The sequence below is a fragment of the Mustela nigripes genome, chromosome 2 (genome assembly GCF_022355385.1).
Source record: "Mustela nigripes isolate SB6536 chromosome 2, MUSNIG.SB6536, whole genome shotgun sequence".
Taxonomy (NCBI): Eukaryota; Metazoa; Chordata; class Mammalia; order Carnivora; family Mustelidae; genus Mustela; species Mustela nigripes.
In genome coordinates, this window is record NC_081558.1 from 61,504,808 (window position 1) to 61,528,547 (window position 23,740).

Sequence of the window (23,740 nt, forward strand, 5' to 3'; positions counted from 1 at the left end):
AAGGAAGTAGAGAATTGGGGCAGAAATTTATAGGGGAAGGGGGTAAAGAGAAGGTTTTGATTTATTTTTTAGTATGGGGGAAATAGTATGTTTTTAAGCTGGTAGGAATGATTCTTTAAAGTGGGAAACATTTTTGATGCAGAAAAGAGAAGAGAGAAATGATGAAACTATGTCTCTAAATTTACAAGAGGGGATGAGACAGATGGCGCTAGTAGAGGGCCTGGTTTTAAAAAGGTCATGGAGATGTCACCCAAGGTAACAGGGAATGTATTGGTTAGCTTTTGTAGCATAACAGATCACCCCGAAACTTAGTGGATTAGCGGATCAGTGGAGTGGTTCTTTTTGTCTGGGCTAGCTTGACTGATCTTTGCTGGGCTTGCTGTGGGTCCACTGATAGGTTGGCTAGAAGTTGAATCATTATTTGGCACTCACGCACCACTCGTATATCTGGCAGTTGGCTGTCAACTGGAGTGCCTTGGTTGTTTTCCACATGGCGACCACTCTGCCAGGAGGCTTACTTGAATTTGTTCACATGGTAGTCTCAGATTTCCAAGCTCAGCAAGGGAAGACCAACCCCAATGCGCAAATATTTCTCAAGCCTGTATTTGCATCACATTGACTAATGCCCTTCTGGCTAAAGCAAGCCAGATGGCCAAGCCCTGATTCAAAAGTTAAGAGAAACAGATTCTACTTCCCGATAAAAGAAGCTGCACAATGACATTGCAATGATATGGATTCAGGAAAGGGAAGCATTTGTGGCCATTTTTTGCAATTGCTACAGGAAGGAAGGCAATGAATATGGATGCAGATACCAATAGGTGAACAGATATAATTGTAGGATTTGGGGGAATTCTCTTCTGAATGCTTCAGTTTTCTCAAAGATAAGGTCTCAAGTTCAAGGCCCACACCAGGCGGATGTTGATTTATTCATTTACAAAGAACGACAGAACTGCTTAGAAAACTAGGTCTTTATGGCCTAAGGTCCTTCTTTAGGGAAATGTTTCATGGAAGCCACCCAACCATGAAGCCTGGGGTTTCTGCAAAAGGGGCTTATTGGATAATTGATGACTGATGTCATGGAGCTTGATGCAAGATGTATCCATCCTTGAAAAGGACAGACTCCTCAAGCCAATTGAAATATCCCATCTGTTAGGCACTCCCCACTCTAGACAGTGCTATATGAGCACCACTGGACTCTGCTTTTTGACTGTATTTTCTCTGTGGACCAGGCCCTTTATCTCCTACTCTCTACTACATATGTTGTTAGTGTTGTTAGTGAGGTTGCAGGGGACTTCTGTTCTTGCTGCTGTGGTCCTGAGAGATATTTTGACTTTTCAAATATATTTCATCCCAACCTTTACCTGTTAAATCTTAGTTTAACCAGCAATGTTCTGAGAGGTATTGTATTTAACTTGGGCTTTTCTTTCTTTGAATGTTTAGGTTTTTTAGACCTCTGTTTCTTCTGGATTTATAGTGTCTCCCTGTAATTTTTTGAAATCTCATTCAGTGACTATTGGCCTGGTTTTATGATCAATGCATAATTTGTTTCTTGTAGTAAAATTAATCCCTCTCTTGTTTAGTATAAATGTATTTGATTGGAAATTAATAATTTTAGAGGGAGGAAAAGAAGCTAAGGTCAATTTTAGGGACTGAATATTAATGTCCCCACTTAGTATATTGAAACCCTAACCCCCTCTTTGATGATACCATAGGAGGTGGGGACTTTGGGAGGTAATTAGGTCTAATTGAAATCATGAGGTGGGATGCTCATGGTGGAATTAGTGCCCTTATAAGAAGGCACCAGAACTTATGCTCTGCTATCTCTCTTCATCATGTGAGGATACAACAGTAAGTTGGCCAGGAACTGTAAACTAGGAAATGGCTCTCACCAGATACTGAATCTATCAGCACCTTGATCTTGGACTTCCCAGCCTCCAGAACTATGAGAAATATTTGTTATTTAAGCCTTCGAGTTACGGTATCTGCTATAGCAGCCTGAGATGACTAAGACAGTCATTATAATTGTGAGACATCTAAATATGGGGTGACCTGGTTGAGAAAAGGCAAGACATGGTTTGGGTTCAATGCTTCTAAGTGGCACTGGAGATTCATTTTTGGTAGGGCTCTCTTTTTGCTGATTCCTGTAAACTTGATCTTAGATTTTTCAATGAGTAAAACTCCCAGGAGTGTCCCAGGTCTGGGATCTGTTGCCCCTGTCAAGACCCTTTAGAAAGTTTCTTTCTACTCCTATGGGCACCCCAGAGAAGTCCAGGTGGCTCCCCACATACTTGGGAGACACAGTCACCCCAAACAACTAGTCAGAGCTGACCTGTGACAGGAAAGTGAGTTGGGAGAATCAGATTTTCCTTTCCTCTTCTCACTGCAACTCATTCCCTGGGGCTGAGTGGGCCAAGTGGAGCATTACCACTTCTCCTTCAACCAACTGTATCTGTCCTTGAAATTCAAGAAAAAGCACTGGATTAGAGTCAGGTCCCATCTGGGCAGTGTGATGCTTGGCAAGTCACTTAACCCATCTGTGCATTGGTTTCCTAATCTCTAAAATAGTGTCTATGCCACTCTGATGGGGTTGCTATAAGAGTTAAGTAAGATCAAATGTGTGAAAGAATATTAACAAAATGTAATAACTGTAATAGTATTTTTACTATTTAAAATGAGTCAAGTAGAAGGTAAGGGGATTCCTCTTTTTGTTGATACATGAGTCATTTATATAATATGCATGAGCAGGAGTAATGGGAAGTTGACTATCTATGGGGGAAAGATGGATCAGCCAAAGGGATGCAGGTTGTCTGTAAAGACCGATAACAGAAGTCAGCAGTTATATTGAGTAAAATTGTGGACCTAGGGGAGAACAGTAGATTGTCTATTAATGTTTTGAGGCATAAAAGCACAGGTTATATGCTTTTAGGCAGAGACAGGAGGATTGAGCATTGAACGGCATGGATGAGTTGGCCATTGAGATCTTTACTCTGTAATTAACCTTGATGGATCAATTCATCAGGCCTTCAATGAAAAGCTTCACTGATAGAGGATGTGTGGAATGCAAAGGATGCGTTGAACTGTTCTGGCACTCCAGGATCTTGGGGAGAACAGATTTATGAAACAACTGGGAACTACTTGCAATCTAAACTACAAACTGAAAATTCAGCTGTTTACCAGGACCCAGCAGGTGATGCAGCTGAGGAGGCAGGCCATTTGTAAGAAAAACCAGTGCCTAGAGGCAGTATCAATGGCATTTGGCCTTAGTTTGAAAATACAGGGAGTGGTAAAGACAGACACAAGCAGGACATGTGTCCTACTGAAAGAGCCAAGAGCCTCAGCTTGGCTTCACAGGGCCTCGTAAGAATGCAGGCCGATAATTGCTGAGCCTTCTGGTTTGGTCAAAAGAAGTAAGAAATCCAGCTGTTTATGTGGAATTTCTCAATTTTTGTAAGTTCTCAACTAATTTTAAAGATTGCCAAACACAGTTGAGGGGCTCTCTTTGTTATTTTTGCAAACACATGGTGGTGACTGGAAAGGTGGGAGGCTCTGAGGGAAGAGAGGTTGGGGTAAGCCTAGCTAGCATCCTGGGACTGAAGGATGGGCCTTCTGACTGGCAGGATGGTGGGTACCCAGCTCATTCTGGGCAGGGGACAGGATGCAGAGGCTCATCTCCCCTGCATTACTCCTGTAGCCCAAGCACTGGCCCTGGCTTGGTGTGCTTCACCCTCTTGACAGCTGCATCTCTGAAGGGAATGGTGGGGCCAGGGGTGGAGGGTCTTCCGTTGCCTCATTTTTTAGCCAAACAATATTGAATTATAAAAGTGGTTCAAGGCAAAATTTGCTCACATTTGGAGAGTATAAAATAAAAAGAGCTCCTTTCCCTTCACTTCCATTTCTTTTTGTCATTTTTTCTCTTTCATTTTTTATTTCCCATTTCTAAGAGGTAATCACCAATATTATGTTTTTGTGTGTGTCACTCCAGAAATTCGCTAAGCTTATAAAGCCCTATACCTCATTCCTTTTCTTCCCAAGAGTCGGAAGAAAGGTACAATTAGCCATTGAACAAAGAACACAGTCCCACCTCTGAGCCTTTGCACCTGTAGAGTCTCCTCTTTTCCTTGTCCCCTCACCTCCTTGTGATGGTACCTTGAAAGGCAGCACAGCGTGGTGGTAAAGAACACAAATCCTGAATCAAACTTTCTGGCTCCATGGCCGCTCTACCACTTGCTAGCTAGCTGCTACTCAACTTTTTCATGCTATGATTTTCTCATCTGTAAAAGGGGGTTAAAATCAGTCTATCTCAAAGAGTTGTTAAAAGGAATAAATATGTTAAAGTGTATAAAGGACTTGGGGCAGGATTTGGCACAGACCAAGTGGTATATAAGTGTTTACTATTACTATTCTCAAAAGTTTAGTGCTTATTTCCTCTCCACTAGGAAACCTTCTTCAGTTATCCCTAATCCCTGCTCCTCTGCCCCTCTTCTGTTTATCTCTTTTAGGGCTAATCACGCCACCTAATTGGCACCCCATTATATTGCTCATACTGTCTCACAGTCCTTCAGTGTGTGCGTGTACTGTGGACCTGCCGGGCCAGGCAGCACACCTCTTACTTCTTTGTGTCTTTGTTGAGGCACTGCATGAACAGAGTTAGGGCAGGAATGCAGGTGCAGGTGCCGGGGACTCCACTGCAACAAGGAGCCTGGGACCCAGCTGCCCCTCTCCTCCAGGCCCCGGGGCGAGAGGTGAGAGGGAAATGGAGTGCTTCTCTTGCTTCGAGCTGCTCTTCATATTCCCCAGAAGGTACCCTGCCAAAATTTAGAGCAAACAGTTTTAGAAACCCTTCCCCAGCATCAGGGCCCCAAGGGCGGCACTGCTCGGCACTTCTCTTGTCCCCAGGGAGCTTCTGAGATCATCTCAGTAAAATTTTAATGCCTGGAAGTCAATTAGAGTGATTTCTCCTGTAATCAAAAAAGGCAGTGCTTTTATTGGAAAGGTGCAAACTAGAGGGAGGAAGGATGGCAGCTGTGTGAGGCTCTCCAGCTAATGGCTTGGGCTGGTAACGTTGTTCCCACTGAGTCAGGCTGTATATCCCAGGCATCAAGCCGAGGGGGCTGTGGAGTGGGCAGGGTGGGAAACAGATGGAAGGCGGCCTCAATGATTATCCCTAGAGTGTACTGAAGTGTTCTCAGAGCCAGTTTATGCACTTGCTTTCCTGGACCCCCCACCAGATCCACCAAGTGAGAATCATACCCCATCTCTCATTTTATAGATGAGAAACTGAGGTTCAGAGAGGTAGAGAGGTTAATAGGACACTGGACTTGAAAACCCACTTTGTCTGCTTCTTTCCAGAAAGCAGACCGGGCTGGAGTGATGAGTATGAATGGGGTGAGGGGAAAGCCCTGCTCTCTCTAAGCACATCCTTCATAAGAGCCACCTTTTTTTGCCTGCTAAGGGGATTCTGGAAATCTGTTAGAGGAAGTCATGTGAAATGTATGACTTAGACGTTAGTAGGCAGAGGCATGGCTTGCCCATGTCTGTTCCAGTTACTGCTGCATAACAAGTCACCCCCAAACTGATTGTCTTCCAACAACCATTTTATTATATTCACAGGTTGTGTCGCTCTGGAATTCAGGCCAGGCAACAATGAAGATGTGGTATGAGGTATGTCTGTTCCATGATGCCTGGGGCACCAGCAGGGAAAACTTACTGGTGGGGGTCACTTGACTTCTGGGGTGAAAACCTTCTAAGGGTCCAACTGGCTGGATATTCAGTGTTGCTCATTACATGTCTGGAAGTTGATGTTGGCTGTCATCTGGGAGCTCAGCTAGGGCTGTTGATTAAAGCTTCATTCCACATATGGCCCCTGTAGCATGGCAGTCTCAAGATATTTGGTGCTCTTATATGGGGGCTGGCTTTCCCCAGAGGGAGCATCCCAGGAGAACCAGGCAGACCTTTTTTGATCTAGTATCACTTCTACACTAGACTCAAAGGAAGGGACACAGGCCCCACCTCTCAATAGAGCCAAAGAACATGCAGCTGTTTGTTTGTTTGTTTAAACCACTGTGTTGTCTTGTTTCTTTATGTCCTTATTTCTTTATTTATTTTTATGACCCCACTAATTCCTAATTAGTTTAGAAATTGTAGTTGGAGTCAGCAGGTGCTGAAATCCTGACTTGGCTTTGCCACTAACTAGCTGTGTGACCTTGGAAAAGTCACCCTAACCTATCCAAATTTTTTTATAAAAGTCACCCTAACCTATCCAAATTCCTCATTGACACTGAGGAATAATTTATAAAATAATTTCTTATTTATAAAATAATTTATGTGAAATAAGTACACCTTTAGATATCTTTTATCACTTATTAAGTATCTTTAAAACGTAGCTGTCCTAAAAAACTCTGAACAGTATTATTGGAAAGAAATGGAATATTCCCAAACTGTAGGCAGAACTCTTTTGCTGGGCAGAAGCTTGGTAACAATGGAGAAATGTGGAGAGGGTGTTGAGAGCAATGGTGGGGAAATAGAGTGGACCTGGAGGTGAGAGACATGTATGAGACCACCTGAGACAGGAAGAAACTAGAAGGTGACCCAAGAGGACAGCTGTGGGCTGCAGGGCTGCCACTGCTGCCAAAGACAGGAAGAACATTGTAAGGAAGAGGAATGGGGTTGTCCAGAAAATTTGGCGATGGAGACCACAGGATATGTACCTGCCCAGGGAGGTCAGAAGATGAAATTGCTGTGACATAATAGAGGAAGGAAGAGTTTTTCTCCTTCAGTGTTCTGTGTGCCTCAGCCCAGGGTTGGAGGGAGCACATACAAAGACTGGGTGGATGAATGTCAATGGCAGGCATCAAAGCTGTGCACTCAGGGGAAGGAACAGCTAGGAAGGACTGATTTTGTGTATGTGCAACCTTGTACAGACACACAGAGCCTTGCACTTAGAAAGACCTTGCACTTGGTTTAATGCTCTGCTATTACCATTTTGAAATTCTTAATAATTTATGAAAAAGGAGTCTCACAGTTCAACTTGCACTGGTCCTGCAGGAAGGGCAATTTGACTATTGCCTTCAGGCTTAATCCTGAGGCTCAGCTGCAGAATTTGTGCCAAATCCCTCACGGGATAGCAAAGTTGAGGTATGTGCTTCTATGGATGGAGGCTGAAGATGGGGGCAGAAGGAGAAATGTCCTGCTGTAAAGTTAGATAGGCATAAGGCAGGGTCATTTCTTAAAAGAACCCTTCCATAAGGACAGACCTGGCACCTCTCAAGCAGACCTGAGTCTTTCCAGAGCCTGGTCTTTGCATTTTTAAGTAAGACTCAATGAATCTGATCAGTTAGCATTCACAGAAATGTCAATGCCCAGAGTGAGTTTGATAGTTTTCACAATTTGACTATCTCGGGACTCAAGTCACAGCCCTTCAGCTCACAGGGGTGGATAGCTTTCTCCTTCCTGTGCAGCCTGCTTAGGAGCGAACTCTTGGGTCTCAGAGTATCTTGGAGAGATTAATACCTTCCTCAGTACTCAACCCACATTCCTTGAGGAATCTTTGAGAAGTTTCAGACACTGGAAGAGAACCTGTCACCTGTGGCAGAAGGCATAAACTATAAACATGGGTCCTAGGCATGCCTGTGCCTTTAGTTAACCCTATAAGGTCATGGTGATTCCTGTAAAATAATATAATATAATAAGTTAAGATAATAAGATATAATATAATAATAATAAGATATAATATAATAATATAATAAAATAAGAGAGGGATGTGTGTGTCGGGGGCTAATTCTTACCTCTTAACACTGACTAGTTGCCTTGGTTGATGTCTTTTACATTTCAGCTCCGGGTTTCTTCTTCCTTCAACAGATATGGTTACCTCCCCATATCATGATTCATGAACTCGTGTGGGCTCCTCTATATATTCTGAACCCTAAACAGGAATCCATGAAATTTTTTGGCAAGTAGGGCTTTGTGTCTCTCCAGCCCAGCTCCCCCTTCAGTGGAGGAACAACTGGCCCCACTGAAGTCCATTCCACACATCTGGAATCTCTCCCTTACTTACTCATTTATATATCTATAATCTAACTATTCTGCTCCAGCCTTGCCCATTCTCCAGGTCCCTTCTTCCAGTCGGGTCCCTCCGACAGCCTCACTGGCTCTGTCTATACTGTGTTCTGACATCTGAGTGGAAAGTGTGGGAACCAATCATCAAGACAGCCCCTAGTGATTCTTGCCTCTTGGGATTGTGCCCCTCTCACACTGAATAGGGCTGGTCTGTAATGAACATCACTTGCCTGGAGTAATGCAGCTGCCTTGTTGTAAGGACACTCAGGTAGATTGTGGAAGGGTCCAGGTAGTAAGTAATGGTTACTTGGTAACCATGGCAAGTAAGTAATGCTGCCAGTGGCCAGCACTGGCCAGTGAGTGAACCACGTGCAAAGCACATCCACCAGCCCCAACCAAGACTTCAGGTGATGTGACCCCAGCCAACAGCCTCAGGAGAGAACATGAGTCAGAAGCACCCAGCTGGTGACTCCTGAATTCTCGACCACAGAAACAGTGAGATAATGACAATCTATTGTTATTTGAAGCCACTACATTTTATGGTAATTTGTTATGTAGCAGTAGATGACTAATAAAATGACAAGTCTTTCCCATGGTTTTTACCATACCAGTAAATGGCAACTTTGGAGTTGGTTTAGTCCAAAATCTAAGAGTAAACCTTGATTCTTCTCTTTCCCTCACATCCTATACCAACAAGTGTTTTTCTTTTTTTTTTTTTAGGTGAGAAGGAGAGAGGGCACACGTGCAGAGTGGGGGGGGGGGAGAGGCAGAGGGAGAGGGAAAATCTTAAGCAAGGGTCATGTCCAGAGTGGGGCCCAAAGTGGGGCTTGATCTTATGACCCTGAGATCATGACCTGAGATGAAACCAAGAGTTGGATGTTTAACTGACTGAGCCACCTAGGTGTACCCACCAATGGGTTTTTAAAGTCAACTTTTCCTTAAAACCATATTGCAAATCTGTTCACTCTTCTCCATCTCCACCTCTCTGACTTGCACCCAAGTCATGGTCACATCTTCCTGGATGCCTGAAAAAGTGTCTTCCCTGGTCTTACTATACTTTCTACACTTGTCTTCCACAAGAAGCTCTCAAGACAGCCAGCCAGAAGGATTTTTTTTTTTTTTTAATCAGAATATGTCACTCTGTTCAAGCCCTCCAGTGGCTCTTGCCAATCATAAAACCCAAACCCCTCACTGCATCCCAGAGATGCTTCAGGATCCAAGTTCTGCTTAGCTCTCTCTTCTCATCTTCTCTCTTTCTATTCCCTTGCTCAATTACTTGGCTTTAGTCACATTGGCTTCCTTACTGCTCCTTGATGATGTTCCCTGCCAAGGTCTTTGCATTCTTTGTTGCCTTCCTAGAATGCTTCTTCCCAATTCTTTGCCTGCCTTGTTACATACTTAATTGAAGGCTCAGCAGAAATTTCATCTCCTTAGAAATTTCATCTCTTTCTTTTTCTTTTTTTTTTTTTAAAGATTTTATTTATTTATTTGACAGAGAGAGAGATCACAAATAGGCAGAGAGACAGACAGAGAGAGAGATGAGGAGAAGCAGGCTCTCTGCTGAGCAGAGAGCCCTATGCGGGACTCAATCCCAGGCCCCTGGGATCATGACCTGAGCCGAAGATAGAAGCTTAACCCACTGAGCCACCCAGGTGCCCCTTCATCTCTTTCTTGACAACTCAGTATAACCAATTCCCTTTTATCATCTATTCTCTTGACTTCACCAGTAGGTACCATATTGAAGCTAGGGTTCTTGGGTTGAAAGCTATAAAACTAGTTCTTTCCTACTTATTATTTTATTTTATTTTGGGGGGAGGGTGGAAGGGGTAGAGGGAGAGAGAGAGAGAGAATCTTAAGTAGGCTAAAAATGCCCAACACAAAGCTCAGTCTCACAATCCTGACATCATGACCTGAGCCAAAATCGAGAGTTGGATGCTTAACCAACTGAGCCACCCAGATGCCCCAACACTTTCCTATGTAAACAAAAATAGCAATCTTGAGAACCCAGGAGGAGCACATTTGATTGAAGGCAGTGCTGAAGAGCCAGGAAGAAGCAGGTATTGGGCAGTTCTGAACAGGAAGTTTCTGAATAGAGTACCTGCCCCTGTACAGGGGCCTCAGTTGAAGAATGAGGAAGCCCAACTGGAGAAATGTGGTTTGCGACAGCTGCTAGTGAAAAGGACTGGTCATACAGCAAGACTGCTCCAGGATTTGAGGAGGGGGTGCAGAGAAGAAAGAAAGAGAGCTTGGGGAAGGATGACCACTGTAGAAACCTTCCCAAAGCAGTTGGACAAAAAAGAATTAGAAATGTGATGAGCAGCGCCTGACTTTGCCCCATTCTTCTGTGAACAAATGAGTAAACTGCTCTTTATCTATATCAGAGGCCCATTTAGGAAACAATGGAAAAAGCACACAGACCTAAAGGATTTGTAATGTGTAAGTAGTTTCTGTTTCTAACTTCCTGGTGGGTAGAACCCAAAACAAGCTAGCTTAAGTAGAAAGGGTTTTTAAATTTATTTTATTTTTATTTTTTTATTAGAGATAGATCATTCTTTATGAACCTGCAGGTGTCTCATGATGGCCAAAGGACTGGGACCAGAAAATTCAGAGTATTTAGCAACCTATAGGTGTTCTTCCCCTGCTTCTTATAGCCTCCCTGTGAGGTAGGGACTATTATGAACTTGTAGGCAAGGAAACCAAGGCATAGAGAGATTGAGTAACTTGCCTTAGGGTCACACCTTGTCTTGCCTCTAGGATAGGAAGGTCATTGTTCATCCGCATAGTCTCTGAGGGTTTCAGAATGTCCTTGTTCATTCTTCCACCACTTCTTTTCCCCATTCAAATGAGATTAAACTCCTGGCTCAGGTGAGGGCAAGCTGCAGATAGCCCGGTATCCACTGAAATTCTATTTCACAGGGCACTGTGGTACCCGCTCTCAGTCCCCAGCCCTCCTGATTCCTGTGAGTTCTCGAAGGTAGGGGGGATATCCAGCATCCGCTATTTGAGGTCTGACTTTTGAGGAATGACCACTCTGGGTAGGCTGACACGGAACAAAGAACATCAACTCTCAGGGTAGAGGCGGGATCATAAAGACCATTGACTCCAGGGGCCACAAGCCCACTTGCTGCAAGAACCATTCAGATACTGTAAACAAAGTAAAGAGTTGGGTCTAGTGGTCCCATTTAAAAGAGCATGGCTTCTACTCATCTCTGACTTTTTCTGCCATGTTGGACTGGCACCCAACGTTGTCAGACTTCCTGATTTTTTTCAGAGAAGTCAGAAGTGTTCTCCTACTTCATCAGATCACTGTGACAATTAAATGAAATAACCCACATGAGGTGCTTGGAGCATGTATTCAGCCCTTGGTGGAAGCTCTTGCTATTATTAATACAACACCTTCACGAATGTGGAAGCCAAGGCCCAGAATGGGCTCCAGCAAGATTACAGTTACTGGTAGGTGTTACATGACAGCCCAGGTTCCTGGGCCAGGATTGTCCTTCCTGGCTTCCCTCTCCTGCCCCCTCCCCTTTCCTGAGCCATCAACCATCTTTATTATGTAGCATGACACATTTCAGGTAACCATGTAATGCTTTGCTGTTGTACTTTAATGCATATTGCTGCTGTTTCCCTATTTTTACAGAAATCTCCTTCCCTTGATAAATGAAACTGTTCTTAAAGCTTATTCCAGTAGAATAGTCCATAAGGTTCTTTTATGTTCTTTTAGGTTGATATAGGAAGAGCCGCTTTAAAGTAGCTCCCCACCCTGCTTTATCAGCTCTGTGGGGTTGTATTCTATAAACTCAGACTTTTCCATTTAAATCAGGGGCTTACCTACTGTTTACCCACAGCCCATTAAACCATTAAGGAAAGTGGTGCCTAGTGGGCCAGGACAATCTGTGCACTTTGTTGGGAGTAAAGCTCATTTCCTCTTGCTCTATGGAAAATACCCTTTATACTCATGAAAAATTCCAGGAATTCTGTATCCTGAGCTGGCCCAGGTGTGGTTCCCAACAGGGATACCATTTCCTCTGGAGTACTCAGCTTTTTGGCTCCCCCTCCCAGCTTTAAATAGGCCTGGTGTTGACCGTCATCCCTACTTTTGTCTTCTATTCATTCCCATAGTTCTGAGTCAGTGCTGTCTCACTTTGTACTCTGTGTCAGATTCATCCCATTCCTTGGAAAGTCTGAGGCCAAGTGGGATCATTCCCTGTTCCTCATGATTTTTGAACTGGAATTTTCCTGTTGATTGCCCTGTTGCTAACCTCATTCTTTGCCTTAGGATGGCTGCTATTGCACTTGACTTCAATAATCTGCCATAAGCTGAAGGCCTGCTGCCCTTTCCCAAGACTGTGGATGAGAGTGCAAAAATAGAGACTCAAGACTGATCCCTAAGGACATCCCCATAGTCCTGGGCCTGGGAAGCACTGGCTGCCTTGGTTTTCAGCTCTCAGCTGACAGAACTCTGATTCATACTAAAGCTGACTTGAAGCCATTTTCCAGGTCTGTGTTTCTGAACTTTTCTTGGGGGTAAAGGACTGGGTGGTGATAAGATGGCGGAGAAGTAGGATGTGCTGTTTCCATGGGTCTCCCAAAGTGAACTGATTATCTACCAAAGAACTCTGATCACCCATGAAATCAGCCCGAGATTAGAATTATACACTTCTGGATCTCTACAGGGACAGAAGATGCCAATGGACAGGTAAAGTGGAGTAGGAACATTGGATTGATATCAGAAGATAAACAAAAGGGGGAGGGAGCCACCAGAAGGGACCTATGTGAGGGGAGATGGTTGCACCCTTTGCATTTGTCCATCAGTTCAGGAAGTGACGCCTTTGGGTAATAAGAATGTCGCTAATAGATGGGAAGCCCAACTCTAGAGAAGCCTTATGGTTGATTGGAGGCTAGGGTTTTTCCTATTGAAGAAGATAAGGATCCACATCAAATAAACTGTAACCTTGGAAACAGTGACAGGGTAATGACAGACACAGACAGAAGGGTGGAAGTCTGCAGAGGACTAGACAAAGGAAGACCAGAGAAAACCAACATCAAGGTTTATTCAGCTGCAGCCCAGGGAGTGAGGCACTGTGTCTGGCATTCTGGTGTGTCTCACTCTGGGTTTTAGGCATACCAGTTCTCTATTGCATCAAAAATTTCAGGCTCTGTGTAAGTTTAGGGTATAAAACAAAACAAAAAATGTGTCCCCAACTGCCTTGTCCCCTTTGCCTCACTTTCACCCCCAATGAAAAAACTTCTGGTTACTAATCTGGCTTCCTTGGAATCCTGATACTGGGATGAGGCTGCCCAGGATAGCAGTCACAATTGTTTTACTAAATAAATAAAATGTTTCTGATGCATCAAAGCTTAGGACCAAATTTTGGGTCTGACCTGGCCCAACTGTGAGCTCCTCCCTGCTAGACACTACCAATTACTAGAAACTCAAAAAGCCCCCAAATCTCCACTGGTCTCAGTTATAATCTATAATCTATAATCAGTTATAACTATAATCTATAATCTCAGTTGTAATCTCCTGATTACAGTTATAGCGTCCTCTCATACATTGCTCCTTGTTCTCCTGCCTTTCCAGTGGCATTCGGTTTACAATCTGTGTGGTACAGACTTGGAGAGGACAGTGACCTTTCTGCACTCTGCAGTGAGAGTGTGGGGTAGCTGTGAGGCCTAACTCCCATTAATGACTGAGATCACCATGCCAGATTTGCCTGCAGTGGTTCTGGGTCTTTTGTGGCACTGCTCACCCATTAACTTCCCTTCCTGGAAAGATGTTTTAAAAACCACTTTGCCTTTGGAAGTGAGCCCCTTCTTCTTCAGTGCTCCATGGTTTCTCCATACGAAGTAAATTGTTCTTTTCTTTCAAGGTAAATTGGTCATTTTTCTTCCTCTCAAAGAAAGCAGAAAGAGATCCCTTCATTCACATCCAGAGTAATGCTGAAAAGGATGACTGGTCCCAACACTTAGGTGCCCTGAGCAGCCAGTGCTGCCTGTTTCTCTGAGCATCTCCTCAGGCCTGGCTCTGACTCACGCACAACCCTCTTCTGCTCAGTCCCCAGCACAGGGCACTGCGGTGCACGTGGTGTGTGCTGTAGGCAGGCTACAGGCCTGGTTTCAGTCTCAGTGTGACCACAGAACAGCGTCCTCGCTTGTGGACCAGAGAGCCTGAATGCAAGGTTGGGGCCATGCTGAAGAGGGCTTGAACTATTTGCCAGGGAAGTTTTGAGATGTTATGTTGGAGGGAATGGGAGATTTAAGTTTTTCAGCTGAGAGGCAACCTGCTCATACATGAATTTTCAACTGTCTAGAAAATCAGTTAAAGAAGATGGGCTGGAGGGGAGTGTTGTAGTGGTCCAGATGCCAGAGGGCACACATTAGAGATTGGCAGTGGGAGATGGGAAAACCAAGTCAGAAGAGGTTTTGGAGGAACATCATGCAGACTTGGCAGAGAAGGGTTTTAGAAAGGGTAACATTTAAAGGTTCAGGGAAGTCCATTTTAAACTTTATTAATTACGTATTTATTTCACATATTGAAGTCCCTTTCTGTTATAAGCTCATTTGTATGACATGGAGCAGGTCTGCAGAGAATGAACATAGTAATGGCAGCATCTAGAGGACTCAGAAGGTTCAGAAAGCTCTGACTCTCAAAACCTGTGAGCAACACACCACACTCTACCTCCGTGATCCCAGAAAGCAGTTGTGGCCTCACTGGAGAGAGCTTGCAGCGCAATGCCTCATTGTCAAATCAGAAATACAGAAGTGGAATAGGGAAGGGAAGACTCACACCTACAAGGAATTATAAGACTTTACTACTTGATACTTGAAAAACCTAGAATCATTGATTGATTGATTGATTCAGTCATTCATTCATTCAGCAAATACCATTAAGTAACAACACTTGATTCTAGAAATTCAGTGGTGAGCAGAACCAACAGTGTTCAATAGCCCTGGTGGAATTTACATAATCCAGAGACAAAGATGGATGTTAATGGATCCCATAAGCAAATGGAAAAGTATGGCTAGGAGAAATGCTGAGGAGAGACCTGCAGTGCTCTGAGACTTCAGAGGGGGTGGATTTGGTCCACTCAGGGAGGTTTGTAAAGGTTTTCCCAGGGAAATATCTTACACTTGTATTTGAAAGGCTAGAAAGTGTTTAAGTAAGCTACGAGGGTAGGAAAGAACGTTCTGAGCAGGAGAACAGCATGTGCAAATACCCTGTGGCTTCAGGAGGCATGGTAAATGAAGGAGCAGGAGGCTGGCTGAGGACAAAGCAAAGGCTGGCGCCTTGCACCACCCCACTTCACCCATTCTCCTCCATATGTGTAGCATTCCTCAGGCCCCTGACTGCCATAAAACGATAAATAGTTAACTTGCAGAGATCACAGTCCTGCAAGGTAGGAGTCTCCCTTGGTTTGCAAATGTCCTTGAGATTTACAACAAAGAAGTTACCTTATCAATAGCCCAATTTCCAGGGACACAGAACTCAGTTCCTCAAGCCCTAATGTCACCCTCCCCTCCATGAAAACGGAAGGAGGCGGAGGTAGAAGGAAAAGTAAATAAAGTTCAATTTCTTCTAAACCTAAATCTCATTAACAAGGATGCTTGATAGCAGGAATGTAACATTCCACCAGGAGACTCCCAATTGTCTTTACTTGATAGTAACTAAGCCTTCAATATCCTGATAGTGCTTTTTTCCGCATGCGTGGGCTAACCGGCCAGTTCTGCTTCTGTAAGATTGCTTTGTCTGCTTTCCCGCGGGGTCCCCTGACCCAATTCACTGACGCCAAGTATGCCTGTTCAAACTGTCAATCAATCAGCTCAGCCCCACCCGAAACTTGTTTGTACCTGTTATAAAAACCCTGCACCAACCCAGCTCTGGACCTCTCGGTATTATCGGCAACGAGCGCCGCAGAGGTCCAGGTTCGAACCTGCAATAAACGACCCTTGCTGATTGGCTTTGACTCATGTCTCTGGTGGTCTTTTAAGGTGGGGATAATACTCTATTGGCATTTCAGTAAACAATAAGGACAGAAAGGAAACTGTTGTGGCCAAGTGGAAAGGATAGGGAAAGAATGAAGGGATCCAATGCTGGAAGCACAGGTCAGACCTAATGTTACCTTCATGATATTATTATTCAGGATTACTTTCTATTTATGGCAAGTGTTATTAGTTTTAAATGGGTAGTGGTAACATTCAGATTTTTTAGAAGAACATATTTAAGATTAAAAATTGACTTGATTTAAATAAGAATATGATCCCAGCGTCCTGGGATCGAGTCCCGCATCGGGCTCCTTGCTCAGCAGGGAGCCTGCTTCTCCCTCTGTCTCTGCCTGCCATTCTGTCTGCCTGTGCTCACTCTCTATCCCTCTCTCTCTCTGACAAATAAATAAAATCTTTAAAAAAATAGTAAGTTTATAGTTATACAGGCGGTAAACAGAACTGGCAAAAATTACAAACATGGCTCAGAGACAATTCTTGTGAAATGAGTATAGATACTGGAGGAAACGGACCTGGTTTGAAATGCTGGTCCTTCCACCAGTAGCTCAGTGACCCTGGCAATGAGTATCAGTTTTCTTGTCTGTAAAATAGGGATGGTAACACCTATGTTATGTGGGTTCTTGCAATGAGTAATGAAATATTGTAGAAGGTTCTGGCAGTGCTTGGCACATCACAGGTAATCAGAGAATGTTCTTCTAAGGAGAAGATAATTTTTGGAAGCATCAAGTATGGTGATAATGGTGGGGAGAAGCTGAGGATGGTTTGATTATTCAAATGTTTCTGGCTGGAAATGGTACAGATTTGATACAGAATAGTAGCAGGAAGAGGAAGAGAAGAGAAGAGAAAAGAAGAGGAGAGAAGGTAACACTTGAGTTTAAAAAATGACCCATCTGCCTATTAGCCAATATGTAGAGAAAAACCATGCATCTAAGTGGAAATTACAGAGTAAGCCAAAGTACAGAATTGGGAACTCATAGGCATATTTAGTGGGGGATATGAAGATGATCCAATTTGAGTCACAGTGGGAAATGAGTCTAGAAAGGCAGGTAAGGGTAAGTCCATAGTGTGCAGCTTTATCTGCAGTGTGGACAGTGCAGTGACCAAAACAAGACAGAACAAAAAATAACATAAACAGTGTAATGACTGACATTTGTTGAGTGCTTATGATGTGTCAGGCAATGTTTGAAATGCTTTACAAACACTATTCATTTTCATATCAACCTCATGCGTCATGTGAGTTATCGTTTTCTATAACTTACAGATGAAGAAACTGAGGCACAGAGAGTTTAAGTGACATGTTCAAGGTTGTGTAACTCTTATTCAATGGCTACCAGGGAGTCCTCCAAGCCTCTGAACAGCTCTGGCACGTGTAGGGCAGATGGAGGGGAGGAGGAACGGAGGCAGGCTGGCCAGGGAAGAAACCGTGGCAACATTTCAGACAAACAATGAGAGCTGGACTAGCCTGGAGAAATTCCCAGTGAAGTAGAAACCCACTCGTTTTGTTTTGTTTTGAGTAATCACTATGTACTCATCAATAATAATTTTATTCATGTTCTCTTTTATTTTTTATTTTTTTTAATTTATTTTTTATTTATTTTCGGCATAGCAGTATTCATTATTTTTTCACCACACCCAATGCTCCATGCAATCCGTGCCTTCTATAATACCCACCACCTGGTACCCTGACCTCCCACCCCCCCACCACTTCAAACCCCTCAGATTGTTTTTCAGAGTCCATAGTCTCTCATGGTTCACCTCCCCTTCCAATTTCTCCCAACTTCCTTCTCCTCTCTATCTCCCCATGTCCTCCATGCTATTTGTTATGCTCCACAAATAAGTGTAACCATATGATAATTGACTCTCTCTGCTTGACTTATTTCACTCAGCATAATCTCTTCCTGTCCCCTCCATGTTGCTACAAAAGTTGGGTATTCATCCTTTCTGATGGAGGCATAATACTCCATAGTGTATATGGACCACATCTTTCTTATCCATTCATCCATTGAAGGGCATCTTGGTTCTTTCCATAGTTTGGCAACCGTGGCCATTGCTGCTATAAACATTAGGGTACAGATGGCCCTTCTTTTCACTAGATCTGTATCTTTGGGGTAAATACCCAGGAGTGCAATTGCAGGGTCATAGGGAAGCTCTATTTTTAATTTCTTGAGGAATCTCCACACTGTTCTGCAAAGAGGCTGTACCAACTTGCATTCCCACCAACAGTGTAAGAGGGTTCCCCTTTCTCCACATCCCCTCCAACACATGTTGCTTCCTGTCTTGTTAATTTTGGCCATTCTGACTGGTGTAAGGTGGTATCTCAATGTGGTTTTCATTTGAATCTCCCTGATGGCTAGTGATGATGAACATTTTTTTCATGTGTCTGATAGCCATTTGTATGTCTTCATTGGAGAAGTGTCTGTTCATATCTTCTGCCCATTTTTTTTCTGCCCATTTTTTGATATGATTGTCTGTTTTGTGTGTGTTGAGTTTGAGGAGTTCATTATAGATCCTGGATATCAACCTTTTGTCTGTACTGTCATTTGCAAATATCTTCTCCTATTCCGTGGGTTGCCTCTTTGTTTTGTTGACTGTTTCCTTTGCTGTGCAGAAGCTTTTGATTTTGATGAAGTCCCAAAAGTTTATTTTTGCTTTTGTTTCCTTTGCCTTTGGAGAGATATCTTGAAAGAAGTTGCTGTGGCTGATATCGAAGAGATTACTGCCTATGTTCTCCTCTAGGATTCTGATGGATTCCTGTTTCACAATGGGCTCTTTTATCCATTTTGAGTTTATTTTTATGTACGGTGTAAGAGAATGGTCGAGTTTCATTCTTCTACATATAGCTGTCCAGTTTTCCCAGCACCATTTATTGAAGAGACTGTCCTTTTTCCACTGTATATTTTTTTCCTGCTTTGTCGAAGATTATTTGCCCATAGAGTTGAGGGTCCATATCTGGGCTCTCTACTCTGTTCCACTGGTCTATGTGTCCGTTTTTATGCCAGTGCCATGCTGTCTTGGTGATCACAGCTTTGTAGTAAAGCTTGAAATCAGGTAACGTGATGCCTCCAGTTTTATTTTTGTTTTTCAACATTTCCTTAGCAATTCGGGGTCTCTTCTGGTTCCATACAAATTTTTGGATTATTTGCTCCAGCTCTTTGAAGAATACCAGTGGAATTTTGATCGGAATCAAACTACTAGAACTCATACAGCATTTCAGCAACGTGGCAGGATACAAAGTCAATGTACAGAAATCAGTGGCTTTCTTATACACTAACAATGAAAATACAGAAAGGGAAATTAGAGAATCGATTCCATTTACTATAGCACCAAGAACCATAAAATACCTGGGAATAAACCTAACCAAAGAGGTAAAGGATCTGTATTTGAGGAACTACAGAACACTCATGAAAGAAATTGAAGAAGACACGAAAAGATGGAAGACCATTCCATGCTCTTGGATCAGAAAAATAAACATTGTTAAAATGTCGATACTGCCTAGAGCAATCTATACTTTTAATGCCATTCCGATCAAAATTCCATGTTCTCTTTTTTTAAGCGGAAATGCATGTGGATCCAAATCCACCATAAGACATCTGATTAAGAGGGTCTGTGGGAAGTTTTCAGAGATTTGCTTCTCAGCCTTGGTTAGGAATCTCTGCTCTCAAAGGATCCACACTCTGAGCAGTATTGGATATTAAATTATTTCCCTCAGATACTTCTAGTTCTACATTTAATCATAAACCGCTTCCTTCTGAGGGGGAAGTTTCCTCTGAGTTTGGACAGAGGGATTAGAGAAAGCTGAGTTGCTCGGAATGAAGAGCAGGGAGAATTGGAGACCCTGGTTGCCAAAAAGAGGGGTGTGGGAGGGAGAAGGATTAAGCCAGTGAGGTCACGTGAGACCTGAGGCTTTGAGGTGTGACCAAAGAACTGTTCAGATCAGGAGTGTCCAATCTTTGATTTGAAACAGTTTGTGTTTCTGTAATGTACAGGCCTTGCCACCATCTCCCCAGGCCCTCAGGAATACCCCCTGTATGCAAAAATGTCTCATGTGATGTGTGAGTGGCCAATGCTTTGATTGTGTAAAAACTGAGAAACAATTCTCATACATATGGAAACTCATACAGATTTGTGATGGTATGTGTATTTTTTTGTGATGGTATGTGTATTTTTGTTCTTTAACTTTCATTATCTGTTTCCTTATGTTTTAACTGTGTCTCATAACAAACCTACAACTGGATTTTTAATTTTAAATCTCATATGACAACATTGTTTGAAACTGGAGAGCTCTATTAACCTTTATAGTGATTACTGATATACTAAGATATATTCCTACTATTTTATTGTTTTCCTTTTTAACTTGCTCTTTTCTAATTTGTTAAAACAGTCTCTCTTCTTTTTTGTTTTGTAAAAAAGTTGTGATAAAATACACATAACGTGAAATTTTACCATCAGTTACTTTAAGTGTACAGTTCAAGTGTTAAGTATATTCACATCATCATGAGACCAATCTCCAGAACTCTTTTAGCTTGCAGAACTGAAACTCTATATCCATTAAACAACAACACCCTACTTTCCCCTCCACCTAGCCCCTGGCAACCACCATTCCACTTTCTGTCTCTGTCAATTCACTTCTCTAGGTACCTTGTGTATGTGGAATCCTTTTGTGATCGGCTTATTTCACTTAGCGTAGTGTCCAACAATCTCCATCCTTGCCTTTTTATCTTTTTCTTTCTAAGATTTTCTTCTCAACTTGTTTGCAAGTTATACACTCTGTGTCTACTTCTTAGCAAGTTATTTTAACATGCCTACACTAGTTTAAATTTAATCAACATTTTAATCCTACTTAATTAGACAATCTGAGGATCTAAGAATGCTTTAATCCTTCTCCCTGATATCTAGTATTTTACTCTCTAGCCTACCTGTCACACCTCAAATTGAGCATTATTATTGTTACTGTTATTGTTACTAACTTTTAAGTCAGTGTTTGTTTAGTTTTACCCACATAGTAACTTATTTTTTATGTTTGTAAGTGTTAAATTAGAGTAGACATTTACACCAGTGTGGAACGTGCTTAGCATTGTATGTTCCAAAACACCAGGACAAAAGTTTACCCATCACTAAAAACCAATTACCTCCCTCCTAAGATGTCACACTGGCAGGTAACTAGATTAATAAATCTAATCCAAATGAATAACTCCTGTACTATGCAATTTCTGTTTTAGAAATGCATGGGAGAATGATTCAGCTAAATAGCAGATGTTATATGATTTAAGATCATCAGTATTTTTAAAACTGGATATTACTGTGCACAGGTAGAAAATACTGAGTGACAAAAGATCTTTAAAACTGTGCATGAAATTCCTTTCTTGTTTACCAAAAAAAAAAAAAAAAAAAAAAAAAAAAAAAGATCCTGGAAAATCTGTTTGTTGATAATTCTCTCCCTGTGTGTTTTAGTAAGTGGTGATGCTCCCATTCAAGGAATCCATTAGCCTAATTTTCTAATGGAGGAAGATGTAAAAGATACCACTTTCCATGGAACAGGCATCTATCAACTTAAAACCAAAATTAATAGTAATATAGGAAATTCAGAAACAATAAGATTTTTGCCTTATGTTTCATGGACGGTGCTGCTGTTCCAACCTTGTAAAGCAAACCTGCTGCTTTCCAAATCCCCCAAAATTAATATACTCCCCTATCTTACCATACAAACCAGTGCCCTTTGGTTTCTTTAGAAAAAGGAAGGGCTAAAGGGCTGTTGATCATGAAAGAACAGTTTTGATTTGGGACCTTCTACACACAAAAATCATGCTGAGTGGCCACTTATTTTACAGAGCAATTTAAATATTATGCAGTAGCCAAATTATCTTGGTCCATCCACCCTTTGGAGGGGAAAAATTCACTTAGTAAGATGTGTATCAATAATAAGTAGCTTAAACTATCACCAACAAAGTATCTAGTTTGGTTTTTAAAATGGAAAGTCACACATTTTTGAAAGTAAATATAGTTGAAGCTGTGAATCAATTATAATTTTGAACTTAATGAACTATGCAGGAGCAAGGGTTAATAAACCAATGTGCTCTGCATTTGTCCGAGTACTGATATTTCTGTATATAAAGATTTAGCACATATAAAAGCTATTATGAGAAGTGAAATATAATTTTCCCCAGCAATGAAAATATTAAAACTAAGTTAAAATACTAAAGTAGTATTTCACACAGCATAAAAATGGACAAATCAAAGTTTACATGACCCAACTGACCATGTATGAAAATGCAAAGCGGGTATTAAAATTGATATTATGTCCAATATTTAAAACTAGTTTGTAATTGGGAGAACATCTAAATCCTTATGTAACAAGTGAAACAAAGGCTTTAAATTGGTATACACTATTCACACATGTATCTCAAGTTTGGAAATGCGTATTTCCAAGCAGCAATACAAAAGTATTCACGAAGAATGCGTAATCTCTGAAAATTATGAAAACATCGCTGCTACCAATACATGTCTAAATGCAAACTGACTCCCATATTGTTACTTCTGTGTAGTGAGAGAAGGTTCATTTTCAAAGCACATAAAATTCAGTCTTTAGGTATGAATGGTATGAATGACAGTCTTTTTTTTTTTCTTTTTTAAATCTTAAGTTGTTTGGGATCCTTAAGCATGCAAAACCTCAGATGGGAGGGTCCACAGAAGAACCAAGATTGTCTTATGGCATCCAGTTAAGGCAGAACTGGGAATGCCTCAGGATCAACTATGCCAGGAGTAGAAGCACTTGAGTTGTCACGTCTGTTGCCATGGTTTGACATTTTGATGTCCACCATGCCCAAGGCCATATTATCCTCTCCTGCCACCATATCCTGAGTGGCTAAAGTCTCCAAAACTTATCTGCAGCTGAGATATTGTGTCATTAGCTGGCTTCCAGAAATGATGGTCCATAACCCAATCAAATGATAGTCCAAGAACAAATCCCTTCTTCCACTGCCCTTCCGTATCTTCATTTAGTTTTCAGATATTAAATTCTACTTTTGCCCAGTTCTTATTCTGAATAGCTTTCCTCTCTTCCAAAGTCATTTCTTTTGGACCCTCTTCCCTTATTTCTTCAACATCATTCTCCATATCGTCAGTGTCTGCAACTGGATATTCTTCACCTTCTGGTGTTTCCTCAGTCACACTTGATTGATCCAAGTTACTGCAATTATAACATACTTGTCTGAATTGTATTTTGGGGACTCTGTTAACTCATCTTGACAGTTCTCCAGTTGTGAGATCTGCTACCTCCACATTTGTCCTCGTGCTTCAGGACACTATAATGTCACTTCCATGATGCCTTTCAAATTCATGTTTGTCACCAGAATGAAATCTATTTCCTTGGCCCATTCCATGTCCAGAGTCTCCTCAACCTCTTCCAAGACCCTACAGACTTGGATAAGCCAGTCAGTAATCTGTCCACCCACTGAAAAGTCTCCTCCTTCATCCTTTTCTTCAAGTGGCTTTTTATTTTATTTATTTATTTTTTTTACACTTGAACCAAAGGCAATCTTTATTTACTCTTCTTTTTAAAGCAGTCTAGTTTAAAAACGAGAGATCAAGAGAGAAGAACAGGAAAACTTCCATAGACAGACAGGCATGCGCGCGCGCACACACACACACACACACACACACACAGACAGATGGGGCGGGGGTG

General features: G+C 42.1%; 1 pseudogene; it reads right to left on the reverse strand.

The window, feature by feature from the left end:
* Positions 1-22,775: 22,775 nt before the first annotated feature.
* LOC132010454 (SERPINE1 mRNA-binding protein 1-like) overlaps positions 22,776-23,740 on the reverse strand; it is an 11,944-nt pseudogene continuing 10,979 nt past the window's right edge.